The 16,587-nt window shown below is 45.7% G+C and overlaps 1 protein-coding gene across 1 annotated transcript in view; it reads right to left on the bottom strand.

Annotated features, from left to right (window-relative positions):
• Positions 1 to 11,147: 11,147 nt before the first annotated feature.
• Positions 11,148 to 16,587, bottom strand: part of BSN (bassoon presynaptic cytomatrix protein) — a 122,287-nt gene continuing 116,847 nt past the window's right edge. The window contains exon 13 of the mRNA XM_036739627.1: positions 11,148 to 12,029. The gene's annotated coding sequence lies outside the window, so the exon portion shown is untranslated. The remainder of the gene's footprint in view (positions 12,030 to 16,587) is intronic.

Below are 16,587 nucleotides of genomic sequence, written 5' to 3'. Positions count from 1 at the left end.
TTTAATTCCTACTATGGTAAATATTGGTAGATATAACCCACACAAACCAAAGCTCTTTGGGGTTCCCAATCAGGGAATATAAAGAGTTCCTGAGACCTAAACTGAGACACTGTGCCAAGCACTGGGGCACTGTGCTAAATGCTGTCATAGGCCCTCTTCTTTTTCTTTCTCTTTTTACTATCTCATTAACTTCCAAGAGTTCAATTATCATCTGTATACAGATGATTCCTGGATCTACATATCCAGCCCTCATTTATCTCCTGAGCTCCAAACCCACATCACGAACTGTTTATTGGACATTTCAGATTGGATGTCCAATACACCTCTCAAACTCAACATTTCCCAAACAGAACTCATTATAATTGTCCCTAAATCCCCCTTCTTTTGAACTTCCCTGTTATTGTCAAGGGTTTCACCATCCTCCTAGTCACTTACGTTTCAAACCTTGGTGTCCACCTTGACTCCTTGCTTGCAGCCATCTCACCTATCCATTCAGTTGGCAAATCTTGTCATGTTTGCCTTTATAACATCTCTTGTATATGTCCCCTTCTCTTCATTCATACAGCTACGACCCTACTTCTGATTCTCATCACCTCTTTTCTGGATTATTGAAATATCCTTTTAACTGGTTTCCCTTTCTCAAGTCTTTCCCTAGACTGATCAATACTCCACTTAGCTGCCAAAGTGATTTTCCAAAATGGAGTCATACCCATGTCACCTCCCTATTAAATAAATTTTAGTGGCTCCTTATTAACCTCGGGATCAGATGTCCTTTGTTTGGTATCTGAAGCTCTTCATAACCTTGCCCTGTCCTAGCTTTCCAGTCTTGACTCACTTTCATGAGGTTGACAATCCAGCCATACTGGCCCATTTGCTGTTTCTGGAATGGGACACTCTGCCTCCTTCCTTTGCACTGCCTGTCCCCCAGGCCTAGAATGCTCTGCCTCCTCATCTCCCATTCCTAGAATTCCTGGCTTCCTTTCAGAGTCCATTCCAATACAGAATCTGCTGGTCCCTGCCTTTTCTTCACCCCCAGCTGCCAAAGTTTTCCCATCTACGGTTACCGTCCATCAACTCTATGTATCCTGTATGGACCTAATTATTGACATGTTGTCTTCCCCACTAAAATGTGAGCTCCTTAAAGGCAAGGCTTATTTTTGTCTTGATTTGTAACTCCAGCATTAACACAGCACCCTGGCATAGACTAAATGCTCACTGATTGATTTTACAGAGAAGAAAACAACTATTATGTCAAGCTGGAAGGTATCTCAGAGATGATCTAGTTAAATCTAGAGCTTCAGATGCTAACTCCAAGGCTCATTCCCCTCAGTTCTACTTTTTAAAAAGTGAGATATTATCACCATGAACTTGTTAACTTTAATCTCTGAGACTCAGTTTCTTCAGCTGCAAAAAAAATGAGGATGATAATACTTGCCCTCATAGGATTGTTGTGAGGGAAGCATTTCGTATATCTTAAAGTAATGCAGAAATAATAAAATTATTAAATCTGTAAGGGTGGGGTGCTATGGACAGGAGGAACAAAAGCAATGAGGAGGAATTCAGGTTTGCATCTATGTTATCAGGTTCGGAGGCTGGACTGTGGTCTGGTGGAAGGGTGCTGGATGTCCATTCTCATCAGTTTTTGAATCTGATGTGGATGGCTTCTCGCTTTTCTTAAAGGTAAGGGTATACCTGGGAAAGCTGATGTTATTGACCAATATAAAATTGTTTGTTTGTTTTTTTGAGGCAATGGGGTTGAGTGACTTGCCCAGGGTCACATAGCAAGTAAGCAAATGAGGCCAAATTTGAACTCAGATTCTCCTGATTCCTGTTGGTTTTAACAACCAACTTGACCATATGTTTAAACATATCTACAGCAGCATTTTTTTTTTGTAGCAAAGAATTGGAAGCAAAGTGGACACCTATCATTTGGGGAAATTGGTGAGCAAATTATTGCATATGAGTTGAAGGGATGTTATTGTGCCATAAGAAACTGTGAAAGGAGTAGATTCAGAGAAACCTGTGAGGACTCTATTAACAGAAGAAGACCAAAGTAAACAGAACCAGGAGAACAATTAATACAGCCACAACAACACTAGAAAGAAAAACAGCTTTAGAAGACTTAATTAAGGTCAACACCATGACTAATCCCAGCTTCAGAAGATAAAGCAAACTTCCCACCTCTTGGCAGAGAGGTGATGGACTAGTGGTGCAGAATGGGATGTGCATTTTCAAACATAGCCAAAGTGTGGGTTTGTTTTGCTTGATTGCACTTATTTGTTAGAAGGGAAGGAGGTGGGGCAGCTAGATGGTACAGTGAGTAGAGCACCAGCCCTGGAGTCAGGAGGACCTGAGTTCAAATCCGACCTCAGACATTTGACACACTTACTAGCTGTGTGACCTTGGGCAAGTCACTTAACCCCAACTGCCCTGTCTTCCCCCCTGCAAAAAAAAAAAGGGAAGGAACTTTAATGGTGGCAGGAAAATTGGATGGAGGTTCACTACTACTAAAAGGAAGAAAATAAAGAAAAGATGGTCAATGAATCATTAAGAAACTAAACAGAAGAGAGCATAAGAAAATTCAGGAGACACAGATAAGCAGGGCAGTGTTGGAACTCTAATACTAACAGGTATCCAATATCATGCTAGCTTTGAAATCTACCAGAAAACCTATTTATACTGGACATACATGGTTTCCTATTTAGTCGTCTTTTTCTGTTCTTCTTTGTATAGAGGACTATTCATGTTTGTTTGTTTGTCAGGTTCATAATAATTTAAAAAAAGACAACAAAAACAAAACACTCTAATTGGGAAGTTATCTGACCTGCCTATAGTGCCCAGCTTTCTGCTTGGTGAGCTCTCAGCAGTGACTCTGTTTTTTCCTACTTAAAGAGAACTCCCAAATTCCCTGAGGCTGTTCTAGTCCCTGGACATTGACCTCGTAAAATGTATTTGGGGAGCGATAGGCCTGGGGACAGGAGCAGATACCTGAATGAATCACAGCATGACTACATGGTACAAGATAGCTGGGGGGGTGGGGGGTGGTGCGGAATCTGCTAGAGGCTTCATATTGCATTAAATGGTAGCAGCTTAGCCACTTCTCTAATGCATCTGGTCCTCAGCAAAGAAACAGAGTTCAAAGGCACCTCTGAGGTCATCTAGTCGAACCCTGACATGAACAGGAATCCCCTGGACAATATATTCTTTTTGTACCCAATTATGCACAAGTTGCCTTAACCCACTAGAATGTGAGCTCTTTAAGGGAAGGAACTGGTTTTGCTTTTCTTTGTATTCCCAGCATCTGACACTGTGCTTGTGTGACCTTGAACAAGTAAGTAAACCTCCCTGGGGCCTTGGTTTCATCATCTGTAATTGAAGGGGTTGACCTCCAAAGTCCCTTCCATTTCCAGATTTATGGCCCTATAATCTATGAAATACGTAAAACCACACTGACTCTTTTTCTGGCTATTGATTCATACGATCCTTCGAGTCCTGGAAAAACTCTAGGGTCTTTTTATGTGTAACAGCCTAGACATTTCTCCCCCATTCTGTACCCGCATAGTTGATTTTTTTGAACCAAAATATAGAGCTTTACATTAATTCCTACTAAATGTTCCATCTCTTTTGGATTTGCCCGCTGCTCCAGCTTACTGAGATTTTTTCATTTACTTCTCCCAGGAGGAGGAGGGAACAGAGCTAGGATGACTGATGATGAATGGATAGGTCTAACCACTGAGCACCAAAAGAATTTCCCCAGTCCGGGGCAGCTAGGTGGTACAGTGAGTAGAGCATTGGCCCTGGAATCAGAAGGACCTGAGCTCAAATCTGGCCTCAGACACTTGTCATACTTACTAGCTGTGTGACCTTGGGCAAGTCATTTAACCCCACTTGCCCTGCTTTCTCCCCTCCAAAAAAAAAAAAGAATTCCCCCAGTTCTGGTGTGTATCCTTATCAAGCTTACTATTGATGGACATTTCCAAATGTTCCTGAACCTGTTTACTCTGAGCTGGTACATGTGTAAAGAGATCAGCTTTGTTTATTGCTGAGCATAAAATAGTACATGCCCCAATATTCAGGAGCCACTGAGGTTAGTCTACAGACAATTCTGTGATTCAAGTCAATGAATTCAAGGAACATTGGTCAAGTGCCTTCTATGGCCAAGGCACTGTGCTAGGCACTAGGAAAGCTTATCCTTGCTCGGATATGTTAGGGATTATAAAGAAAGGCTCTCAGGTGGCTGCATCTCAGACTGGCACAAGACCTTATTTTATTAACTTAAAACAGGCAAGTTCTCTGGAACTATGAGCTTTGTTTCTCTTCCTTAAATTCAGAAGCAGGTTACAGATTTTTAAACTGTGGTCCAATACACACACACACACACACACACACACACACACACATGTATATGTATACTCAGTTTCATTTCTTTCATGATTTCCTAAGAATGCCAGATATGCCATTATCTAAGTAGCTGATAAAAATGTTGAATGGTAGGGCCAAGGACAGAGCCCTTCAATTGTTGCCCCCTTCCCTCCATTCCAGGGGGAATTAATGGATTAATCAGTTCACTAATCACAGATCAGGTAGGGGGAATTCATGGAGCTACATCTTGGGCAGATACAGATCAGACCTGCTGGGTCTTCTAGAGAAGCAAGTTTACCAAGGCAAATTACTGAACCCATTAGGCCAGTATCCGAAGGTGTCTCCGTGGTCTCGGTGACCCGGGGCTTCTCAGTGCCTGATTGGGACCCAATAAATAAACCAAGCAATAAGCATTATTAAGCCCTACTGTACACTACCACTGTGGTAGGTGCTGGGAATATAAAGGTAACAATGAATCAGTCCTTGAGGAGCTCATGATCTAGTGAGTGGAGACAAACACATATAGATAGGAATATGCGAAATAGATACATGATAGATACAAGAAAATGTTGGGAGGAAGGAATTATTAACGGGGTGGGGGTGGATCAGGAAAGGCTTCATTAGGAGCCTTCAGCAGAAGGTGGCTCTTGAGCTGAGCCTTGAAGAAACTGGGAATTCTAAGGGTCAAAGGTAATTAGTGATGATAATAATAATAGCTAACATTTTGATGGCATCTACTATGGACCAGGCACTGTGCTAAGCATTTTACAAATAACATCTCATTTAATCCTCACAACAACCCTGGGAGGTGGTTGCTACTAAACCCATTTTACATTTGGGGAAACTGAGGCAAAGAGTTTAAGTAACTTGCTTAAGTTCACAGGGCTGTTAAGTGCCTGAGGCAGGATTTGAACGCTGGACTTCCTGATTCCACCAAGTTCAGTGCGCTATCCACTGCACCACCTTGCTGTGCAGGGGGTGCATTTCAGACATGGGGGACAGCCAGTTAAAGGCATGGAGTTAGTTGGAAGGTGATGTGCCATATGTGAGTAACTGTAAGGACAGTTTGGCTGGAGGGTAGTGAATGTGAAGGGGAGTAATGAGTAATAAAACTAAAGAGATAGGATGAATCCAGGTGGTAAAGGGGTTTAAATGCCAAACAGAGGAGTTTTGATTTGATCCTATAGGTAACAGAGAGACAGTGGAGTTTATTGAGTAGGAGAATGACACGATCACACCTGAGCGTTAGGAAAACCATGTTGGCATCTGTGTGGAGGATGGACTGGAGTGGGGAGAGACTTGAGGCAGGGAGGTCACTTAGGAGGCTGTTGTAATAGTCCAGATGAGAGGTGGTGAGGATCTGAGGTAGGTGAGTAGCCATGTGATTGGAGAGGAGGGAATGGACACAAGGGGGCTAGAAATGATAAGATTTGGCAACTTGATTGACTATGTGGGGTGAGGGAAAGGAAGGAGTTGAGGATGATACCAAGGCGATGAACCTGGGTTACTGGAACAATGGTGGTGTCCTTAAGAGAAACAGGCAAGTTTGGGAGAAGGGCAGGGTAGGGAAGGTGCTGAACTCTGTTTTGGCTGTGGTGAATGTTGGATGCCTATGGGACATCTAGCACGAAAGTTCCCATGAGTGTTTAAGCCAAAGCAGCCTCCATGGATTGGCAGAACAAACATCTCTTGTGGACACTTGTGTTTGCTGCTTTTAATTACTTCTCACCCCCACCCCCCCACCCCCAATAAAACAGGAACAATGCAGGAGCCGACGCATGCTTTATATCAAGTCCTTTTATTCTGTTATCACAGAAATACCTTGTAGGGGCAATATCTCATACTGAGTCACAATACAGAAGGTGGTACATTGAAATACTACAGAGTTCTCACAGGGCGCAGCAGGACAGACACACAATTTACAATGTTCAGATAGAGGACTTAGGTCATTGCACTTACAACTGTAAACTTGTTGGTTTGACTTTGTACAACCCCCCCACCCCCACCCCTGCCCCATCAACAACAAAAAACCCCCACCCCAAAATGGAATAGCCCGAGAAAGGCATGGAAGCCACCAGGTGGAAGGGGCTGGGAAAACCATATGAACTCTACAGATGACCCCTCTACCTTGGGAAAGGAAAGGGGAAGAAAGAGGAAGAAGAGAAGACTTGAGGGAAGAGAAGGAAAGGTTAGGGGAAGGCAGAAGAGGTTCGGGTTTCAATCCCAAGGACTAAATGAGGCAGTCTCTCTCCCCCAAACACACTCTCCTCACTCTCTCTCTTGTGCACACACACACACACACACACACCCATTAAAGTATTGGCTTTCTCTTTTTGTACATCAAAGCAAAAGGTGTGCTGGTGTTGGGAAGTGAACCCCCCCAACACAAGTTGCAGTTTGAGTTTGTTCTCCTTGCCACACGAGATTTACACACTGTACAATGTATTTACATGCCAGGAATGGAGAGTGCAGGTCATGGAGACCCCAAGAGAGATGACCCATGGGGGAATAGGGCCTGGGAGGACGTCGGACTGTATGCACTTGTCATGCCAGTGGCTCTCTGGAAATACTGGCCATTCTGGGGGTACCTGAAGGGGAGGCCACTGCTTTTGGAGAACCAACAACATGGACAAAGAACATGTGTGTATCTAGTGATACTTAGGGAATGATGATCTTTTCTGGACATCCTCGAATCCTCAGCTTTTGCTTGGTTCTAAATATTAAATGATCACATCTAACGGCAGAAACTGATCAGAGAAGCTCCTATTGTCTCCCCTCTCGAGGCAGGGTGGTATGTATACTACTAGACTGGAGGTCAGGGATCCTGGGTGCTAGTTCCTAGTCTACCTTCAACTGATTTCATGCTCTAGGGTCACTCATGGCAGCCCTCTCAGCCTTGGTTTCCCAATCTGTAGCACGAGAGTGTCGGATTGGAGGATCTTTAGAGCCCTTTCCAGATCTAAAGTTCTATGATTGTCCCTGGGGTTGGAGGGTGGGTCAAGGACTGTTGATAACAGGGCTGTAGTGAGTACGTGTGCATTCCAAAGAGGAAGCTGCCTGGTAGAGGTAGCCTTCAGGGCTGTCAAAGGTGAAGTATGGAGAATGTGCTAGCTTTCCACTGGTGGACAAAGTCCTCAGTACAAATAAAGTATGTGTGGAAGCACCCGACACCTGCCCCCCACGCAGCAGAAGAGATCCAGAACCCTGCCTGTTCTATCCTCTCCCCACCTACCACTCCAGTGATATCCCTAATACTCTTGGCTTCATGTGGTAGGTAATAGCCTCAAGTCACTTGGGCCTGGTGCCTTAGCAAGACTTCATGCCAAGCATCTTCATCTGAACTGCCCAAAGTGTTATCTTGACCTCCAGGTGGATGTCCCTTATATATGTTCACAGAAAGTGTTCTAAACCAGCTACCAGACAGTTCTGCAGCCAAGAACCTCCTCTCAGGTGCCATCTGGGAGCTCAGAGAAGGGATGGGTTTGGGGTAGAGACTGACTTCACACACGGTCAAGGCTAGACAAAGAAGGGTAAGATAGAGGGCAAGGGCTTATCACAGAAAGGAACCCTCTGCTCATACCTTGTAGTTTGGTCTTGGTCAAGTAATTGAAACTCTCTGCCTTAGGTTCCAAATCAGGAAAACAGGGAGAGTAATATCTCCCCTTCCCTGCTTTACACATATCTGGTAGATAATTAGAAAAGATCACACAAGCAAAGTGAGCTGAGGTCCTGTTGAAGAGGCCATGTCAGTGAGAGGTATTGTTACAAATGTGATAGTATTTGTAAAGCGCTTAGCGCAGTGCCTGGGCACATAGTAGGCGCTTAATGAATGCTTATTCCATTCCGTTCCATACTTCAATGAGGAGAATCAAACAAAAGGCAGATGCCATTAAGAATACTAATCCCCAACAGCAGTGCAGAAGGAAGTTCAGGCCATTCCTAATACAAATGCTGACTGGTCAATACCCAGACTGGGAACTGCTCGCTACATGAGTCACCTACCAATTACCCTTAGAGCTAAGGGCATCAAGGCCCTTCTTGTCTGTCTCTGGGGAGAATGGAGACCTGGTGAAAGCAGGCCCCTTTCCCCACACATAGTCTCCAATCTAATACTGTCTCATTCATTCCCATTAAGAAGTAATCTTTTCTCAGCCATTTGTCCCTGCTGACTTGGGGGCTAGGAAGGTCCCCTCCACTCAAATGGCAGCTAAGAAACACAGCCCTTTGAGGTGAGTTAAACCCTTTGGAGGTTCTTGGGATAGCCTACCAAGGCTCTTCTGGACTCAGAGAGAGGGACCAGGATATATCCTTGGGGAAAACCAGACCAAAATGAGGCTCTGGGCAAGGAGGCTTCAAGGCCTGGAGTCTATGATGGAGACAAGTAACAGAGAGAGAAGTCTTCCCTCCTGAGTCCAAGAGCTGCCAAGGAAAAAAACATCTAAGAAATATGAAGTCCTAAGAAATGCATGGTGCAACCCAAATAGCTCTGGAAAAGGTTAGGCTGTGGGCTCAATGCCTTTGATGCACTTGGGCCCCCTGGGAACTTCCCAAGGCATGGTGGAAGTTAGTGCTGCCTTAGAAACGGTGGTCTAGGGAAAGAAAAGCTTCACACCTTGCCAGTCCAGAAACCCTCAAGGGTCCCAGATAGAGTTTGGATGTCCTTTGCCAATCTGCCTTTGTTTTATTTCCAAAGGTCAGCAGCTCCAACACTGGTCTTCATAAACGCCAAGGATTATTCCTTTTGCCCCCTACTCATTCTGGGCCCTTTTCTCTCTACAGCCTTTGAAAGTTTTGGGTTTGTGATTTGTTTTGTTTTTTAAAGCTTTAGATATGGGCTGAGGTTCCTAGAAAGTCTCTCTTTGATCAAAGCTGAGTAAAGAGGCCTCCAAATCCTGAGTCCTAGCCCTTCCTCCAGGGAGAAGTGGAGCAATTTGAGATTTTGTACTCATTTTAGCTCCTTAAGGGCTCCATCCCCTTTCAGGGAATGGCCTGCTTTAGTCAGGACTTAGAAGAACTGGTAAAACCAAGATATGACAAACCTTTCCACAATAGGACAACCAACAAAACAACCTTTCAAGTCCTAACCCAGAGCCCATTGCTATCAAATCCATTTTTCGGAAAATGGATTTCCAGCCCCGCCCCCTGCAAAGCCCTGGGCCAATGTAGCTATGTTGGTTTTTGAGTTTCACAGAGGCTGAAGGCTCCAGTTTACCATGAACAGACAGTTTTCTAAGCCCTGAGCACAGTCCTTGGGAAATCCTCATAACTAGGGCTAATGGAGGTAAGATAAGCTCATTTAAGGACAGAAATTATACAGTGGCTATCTGGGACTGCTCAAACTCTCTTCTGAATTGCTTTTTAATCTCCACGTCAAGGCTCGTGGTATTGTCTCTGATACAGGCATTGGGGTATATGGTCTGTATGTGGAGGTGGTGATAGGGGCGGTTCTTTGGGAAGACTGGTGTAATGAGAAGGGCACTGAATATGGAGTCAGATGACTCAGACTCATATCCCACCTTTACTGTTTACTTCCTGTTTGATCTTAGTCAAAAGTTACTGCCTCTTCTTTCTCTGGCCCTCAGCTGACACATCTATAAAACGGGAGGGTGGGGGAGCGGGAGTTGGATTAGATTTTCTCAAAGGCCTTTTCCCATTTTAACTCCTATGATCTACTGAAGAGGAGCACATTGGGTTATGGGGGCTCAAGATTGGATGGGCTCATTTCCATGTTGGAACTTGTTAACAGGGCTCAAGATCTGTGAAAAGGAGACAGTGAGGGAAAGAGTTATCAGCAGGTCAGCATGGGTGGGAGGGCTCAGGACCTCTCTCTGGACTAGAGGCACCTCTCCCATTAGCACAGACAATCCTTTAATAACAAGTGCATATGTCGACAAGAAGCATTTGAGTATAGGCGAGGGACTGAGGCAAAAAGAACCCCGAGCAAAGTACGGCAAGCATTTTAAAGTAGATGAATTCGTGCAAAGAGGTAGCAAGCCATGCTCTACTCTAGGACGGGAGACAGTCACAGCAGCATGGTCACCCTTTGGCAACAATACGTCCTTCGAATGGGTCGAACATGCCACAAATTGAAAACTTCACACGCACACAGGTGTTAGCTAGAAACATATCCATCCAGTTTCTCCATAGCACATTTGCAATTAAATTCTTATTACGTAACATTTAGTTTATTAAATATTAACAGGTGTAGTGTGTTCTGGTTTTTTAATTTTTTTTTGTTTTTTTTTTTGTTTTTTTGTATTTCATTGCATAGAACGTTAGAAATGAGACTTGTTGCTGTTGCTCAGGTTGAAGGGAAGCTCCAATGTATGGGACCATCAGGTTGGTTGTCTGGAACACTGTTGAGGCGAGAGCGGCTGGCTTAACGCAGTCATCCTGGTGCCAACCGGGACACCCTTACCCTGGGCTCACCAGCTGCTGACCGCAGCTCCCTCTCGCTTCCCATGCCAGAGGTTCTAGGACCTTCAGAGTGGCAACTCAAACCACATGGGCTTCGTTGGTTTTTGTTTTTGTTTTTAAATTTCTGAGCACGCCCACTGGTAATGGCTTAAGAAGGACTTGAATTGCACAGTAAGAGAAGGAGAATGGCAGAGGCGGCCTCTCCTGATGTCATCCCACCTCCTCGTGGGGTTCATGTAGCCTACTGCACTCTATTGCTTCTACAGAGGACACCCCATGATAACCAGGTACAGAGTAAAGGGAGAAGGAGTTAAAAAAAAGTGTGTTGGGGGTGGGGTGGCAAAGGGAGATGGGGGAGGAAGAGGAAAGAAAAATGAAAGAAAAATGCTTATGAGGTATACAAGTAAATAAAATTGGAATGGTTAAGGCTGCTTTTGAAATAAAAAGAAATCTTCAGGCATAGGTAAAAATAAGGAGATGGTTGTTACGAAAGCATTGCCACTTGGATGTTTCACAATGCTTGGTGATGGCTTCAAGGTGGCTGCAGACACATTTGGCCTGCCACCGTCTGCACGTGCTGCCTTGTAGAGTCCTATGGCCTCATATTTCAATAATGAAACAGTGTTAGGTCCTAGTGTTTTTTTTTTTTTAAAGTTCTCTAAATCCCACAAGTCCCTCGCTGCACGCATTCCATCACCAAGGACAGGGTGCCCGCAGAGGGAGCTGTGGGGCCAACTGGAATGTGAAGGAAATGGAGCTCTTGGCTCCCAGCCCTCAACTCAAAGCCTATCTCCAAGGCTGTGGAAAAACCTTTGAAGGCTCCAGAGTGAAGAAGTCCCAGTCAGCATGAGCTGGAACTCTGTGTATAACCCTGAAGGAAAGGCCCCTGGGCCCTGCTCCAGGCTCCACTTGGCAAGGGGGAGCACTGGGCAGGGGCGCTGCCTTTGGAGGTTCAAGAGTCTTCTCCAAGGGCAAAGTGGGAACCCCAAGCTTCTGGACAGTCCCAACCAGGACCTTTGGCAAGTTTTCCTCAAGAAAAGTCTCCCCGAGAATGACTGTGGCTCATTCTAGCCACTGCTCACCAGAGAGGAGGATGAGTCACTACAGACACTGTCTTTGGAGAGCAGTTCTGAGGGAGACACTCCTTGGGGGGCTTCCGGGCAGATGCCCCACTCTGGTGACTCCAGCTGGAAAAGCATCCACTGTCCTGTTTGTGTCACTGAGCCTAGGGTTTGCCATGAGTTCAGATGCTTGGAAGAGAAAAAGGGGAAGGAAGGAAGGAAGGAAGGAAGGAAGGAAGGAAGGAAGGAAGGAAGGAAGGAAGGAAGGAAGGAAGGAAGGAAGGAAGGAAGGAAAGTTAGTTATTTTGGCAAGAACAGTGGATGGCTATTCATGCCTATTTTTTTTGCTCCCTTACACACCAGTCCCCCTCATGCACTCTCTGCTGTCTCCAAGGATGGCATTGCCTTAAGATCCCCAAGTTCACGACAGAAATGGAAAGAAAAAGAGAATTATTTCACTTCTAGAAGGAGCAGAAATTGCAGAGGAACTATGTGGTTAGTGCAAGCCCTTGTGGACTAGCAACCCTTCTATAGAGCTACTTCTCTACAAACCCTCCCTGGCAACAACCATCACTTTGCACAGTGTCTGAGAAAGAAGGGACTCAAAGAGGTCCCTTAGTCTGTCCTACTTTTTCTGAGTAGGACTGGACCTCGTTTGGCCTAGCACTGATTAGGCTCCCATCTACTGCTCATAGATACAATGAAATTTCTCTCCTGGTTCAGAAAAGACAGTGCTTAGAGTTGACAGAATTTGCTGCCGGAGGCTGCTGAATTGCTCTTGGGCCCTGATATTGCCCAGGTGATAGCAGGTTTGGAGAAGTAAGCTAATGTGGGCTCCATTGCTCTTGGCCTCACTGAATGGCTGTGGTTGGAGATGTTTGAGAGCAGAAAGGCAGTATTTCCTGTCTAATCCAGTCAGATGTTCAAGGTCAGCCTCCTTACCTCTAAACACATTAAAGAGGGGAGTGTGTGTCACATATACCCCTCCCCCTGCAGTCCACCTACCCTCCATCGTCTCCCTAGCATTGCTAACACTACTTCCATCCTCTGTGTCACAAACTGGCAATCCACAAAGGGAGAGAGGAAAGAAAGGAGATCAAGGTGTTAAGAGCCTCTTTATGCCTTGGATATGGCAAAATGTCCCTGGCCCCAAAGGGCACAGGCTGACTCTGTGCTGGGCAAACTGCCCTCTGAAAAGTGCCCAGTACTTCTTAGACTGGTGCCATACACCCAGGGGTGTCCTAGGTTTTGGTTAAATTTTCGGTGTGAGTGTTCACACCTTGGAAACTGGAAAATGTTACAAATCAGGGTTTACTTTATTGTTTTGTTGATTGTCTAGACAAGGAAGTGGGGAACAAAATCCAAATTAAACTTAAAAGTGTGTAGTGGGCACATTTAAAAAATTCAGAGAACCAGCTATTAAACATTTTACCAGCATACCCCTGCATAAATAGAGTTCCATGGCCAGCGCTAAATGTCAGGCAGCCCATAGACACAGTCCTGGGCCCTAGCTCAGTGGAGCCTAGGAATTCTGGAAGGTAGAAAGGCCAGTGAGGCAGATCCTATCTCAGGCTAGGTTGTTCTCTCTGTTCCCTTTCAGCCCCATAGGCCCACAGTCTAGTGCTCTCTCCAGCTGCCTTCACATTGTCAGAAAATCTACCAGAATTCTTAGACTCCATTGAGATACCATGGACTTAAGCCACTTTGGGGATTGGGCTGATGAAAAAGTGCCTTTGATATGGCTCAGGACTGTGTCAAAGAGCTATCTGACATGTAGCACTGGCCATAGAACTATATGTATGCAGGAGTATGCTATTAAAATGTTTAACAACTGGTTCTTGGGTGGTGGTGGTGGGGGGGCTTTTGCTTCTTGCACTGGGGATGCTTTCCTTGGGGAATTGAGTTAACCTCCCCTGCCCCCACACTATAGCCCCACCATAATGGCCCTCTGGGAGAGATGGACAGGTCCAAAACAGAATGGAGAGGGACAGGTGCTGCTGCACCAAGGCTTGGCATGCAAGGGGCATCCAATCTATGGGCTTCATTGCCTGCTCTAATTGATCTGTCTCTGCACTCTGGTCTATTGCTAGTCTATGCTTCATTTGGTACTCTCTTTCTCCCTAACTTTTCCCTTGAGGTGTTCAGCCTAAAATAACGTACAACAACAAATTCAACATGTGAAACATGACTGCTCTTTTATTTTAAACTCAGCTAATTCTGTGGCTGATCAGGCATTTCCGGAGCTCCAGGCAGGCCTGCCAACTCTGGGTGCCAGACATTCCTGTGGTAGAGTGGAAAGAGCACTGGATTTGGAGTCAGAGTAACTGGGTTCAAATCCCAGCACTGCTACTGACCGCCTGGGTGACTGTGGGCAGGCCCTGAACCTGACCTGAATTTCCCCTACTGTAAATGCTGGACAAGACGATCTCTCAGATTCCTTCCAGCTCTAAATACTCTGAACCTATGAACTCCTTCTTTGGGAACTTCATTAAAGCTTTTCCTTGCAAATCCATTCTCTGGGTCTCTTCCCAGACTCAAGGCTGCTTGGTGAACTTGCCACCATGGCTCTCTGGCCAAAGTTCCATCTTTATATGGAGAGGTCCTGCTTTAAGGTGAGGATTAGCTATCCTCTAGGACCATCCTCAGTATTACCCCCTTCCTGCTCCAATGTCTGCTGACATTCATTCTGTGGGCTGAATTATGGCCCCATGTGCCAGAGGTGCCATCAGCCAGAATGGGAGGGGCGATCTCCTTAGGGATATTTGAGTAATGAAGGCTTTCGGATGCCACTACACTCCTCCTGCTCCTCAACCCTGGTGAAATGGTGTGGTCCATATCCTAACAAGGCCCTCTGTGAGGACAGAGATACCTTAGTAGGTAGGGCCCAGGAAGGGGGTGGAACTTTCATCACTGTGCTGAAGCCAGAGGCCAGTGCCCCATATTGCTTGCTTAATAAAGCAGTTGAAGCCTTAAGGGACACTACCCTTCTTGCTGGGCCATGTCAAGGCTTCACTGTGTTTCAAGGGTGAGTTGTCCATGCCAGCTGCCAGGTGTCAGGTTCCGATGGCTACTCTCTTCTCCGTGGACTCAGGTGTACACCCCCATGGACTCTGTGCTGGAGAAATGACTGAGCTGATCATGTGGGGGAGGGGACGCTGCCTGACATGGGAGGCTCTGTCACAAATGCTGGGGATCCCACTCTCCCCAAAGTCCCACCAACCTTCACTGCAAGAGAAAGATAATGTATGCAAGTTCAGCTCAGCACAAAGGAACTGATAATGAAGAAAGGAAAGGAAGGAGAAGAAAGAAAGGCAAGGAAGGAGGAAGAAGAAGAAAGGGAGAAAAAAGAAGGGAGGAAAAGAGAGGTGGTAAAGAAAAGCAGGGAGAGAAGGAGGAGAGGAAGAGGGAGTCAGGGAGAACAGAAAAAAACTAATTAATAAAGGAATAAGCTCTCATTTATAAGTTGGAGAAACTTCACACTGCCCAGGCAAGGTGCTGGCATCTAGCATAAAGAAAAAAGGATACTGGCCTGTTTCCCCAACTGCCAAATGAAGAGGTTCAACTAGAATCTAGATGATCCCCTAAGTGTTCATCCGGCCCGCTGACTATGACTATTGCATCATCTACTCTGGGGAGCTGTCAGTGATGGTCAGGCACTTGGGGTAAAGTGAGGCCTGCAACTTAGGAACACTATGATCTTGCTCATGCTCAGGCTGGCATGACAGAGGACTGGCCAACGAGTGCTCAGTACTAGGCACATGTGCAGAGGACCCTCATGGATGGTAGTGAGCTGGCTTCTGGGCATGCAAAATAGAAATCCCTACCTGAAGCAGGCTCGCCAAGTATTCACACACTCCTAGGAGTGGGCCTTCATTGGCTAGTCCCCCATTACACTGAAAGATGCCACATTTTACTTCTGTTCCTTGTCAAACCTAGATCATCCAGAACAAGCAGATGGTCTAGCTGTAAAGGCTTCTTCTTCTTGTGCTTGTGAGCTGGTGGGCATCTACACAGACTAGCAGACAGGGGTCATTCCTCATAAAAGCCCTTGCAGTAACCATGTTTATTCCTCTGCTCCAGGGCTTAGGGACTAACCAGCGAAGTAGGACAAAGGTACCACATTCAACGGTGTGATGAGTGATTCAGAGGGAGCTGGGAGGAAGTCGGTGCTAATAGGTTAGTAGCCAACTCCTCACTCTAAGGAACAATCAGAAAGCAGTGGACTTGGGTCAGAAGCCAAGGGTCCTGGCTCCAGCCATGACTAGCCATACGTCCAGCACCAAGGGAAAAGCACTGGGGGCATGAGTCACAAGCAATCTGTGTCTTAGTTCCCTTCTCTTATTAAATGAGGGAGGTGGGCAAGATGACTCCTGAAATCCTTTCTAGTTTTGCCATTTTATGATTCTAAGAAATGGGGTGTTTGAGGGAATGGATCAGTTAACTAAAAGTTAGCCCCCATCCCTCCCTCAACCCTTCAGACTGAGTAGATCAAGGAACACTCTCTTTTCCACTGTACCGCCTTACCCCATCTATGGATTCAGGGTAACTGACTGACTTAGACAAATTTCATTCCAACATCTGACTTCTTATGACCCAAGGCCTCACAGCCCAGGATTATTTTTGCCCTGTCCTGTGAATGGATACTTGTTCAGGTGAAGGGCAGGGAGGAGAACACAGAGGGAAAGAGATAGCAGGCTAGAAGAACAGAGGGAGGAGAGAGGTATAAGAAGGAGCAGAAGACCCTTTG

Source organism: Trichosurus vulpecula, chromosome 9, assembly GCF_011100635.1.
Source record: "Trichosurus vulpecula isolate mTriVul1 chromosome 9, mTriVul1.pri, whole genome shotgun sequence".
Lineage (NCBI taxonomy): Eukaryota > Metazoa > Chordata > Mammalia > Diprotodontia > Phalangeridae > Trichosurus > Trichosurus vulpecula.
The sequence above is the reverse complement of the archived record's forward strand: the minus strand, read 5'-3'. Positions and strand labels throughout refer to the sequence as shown.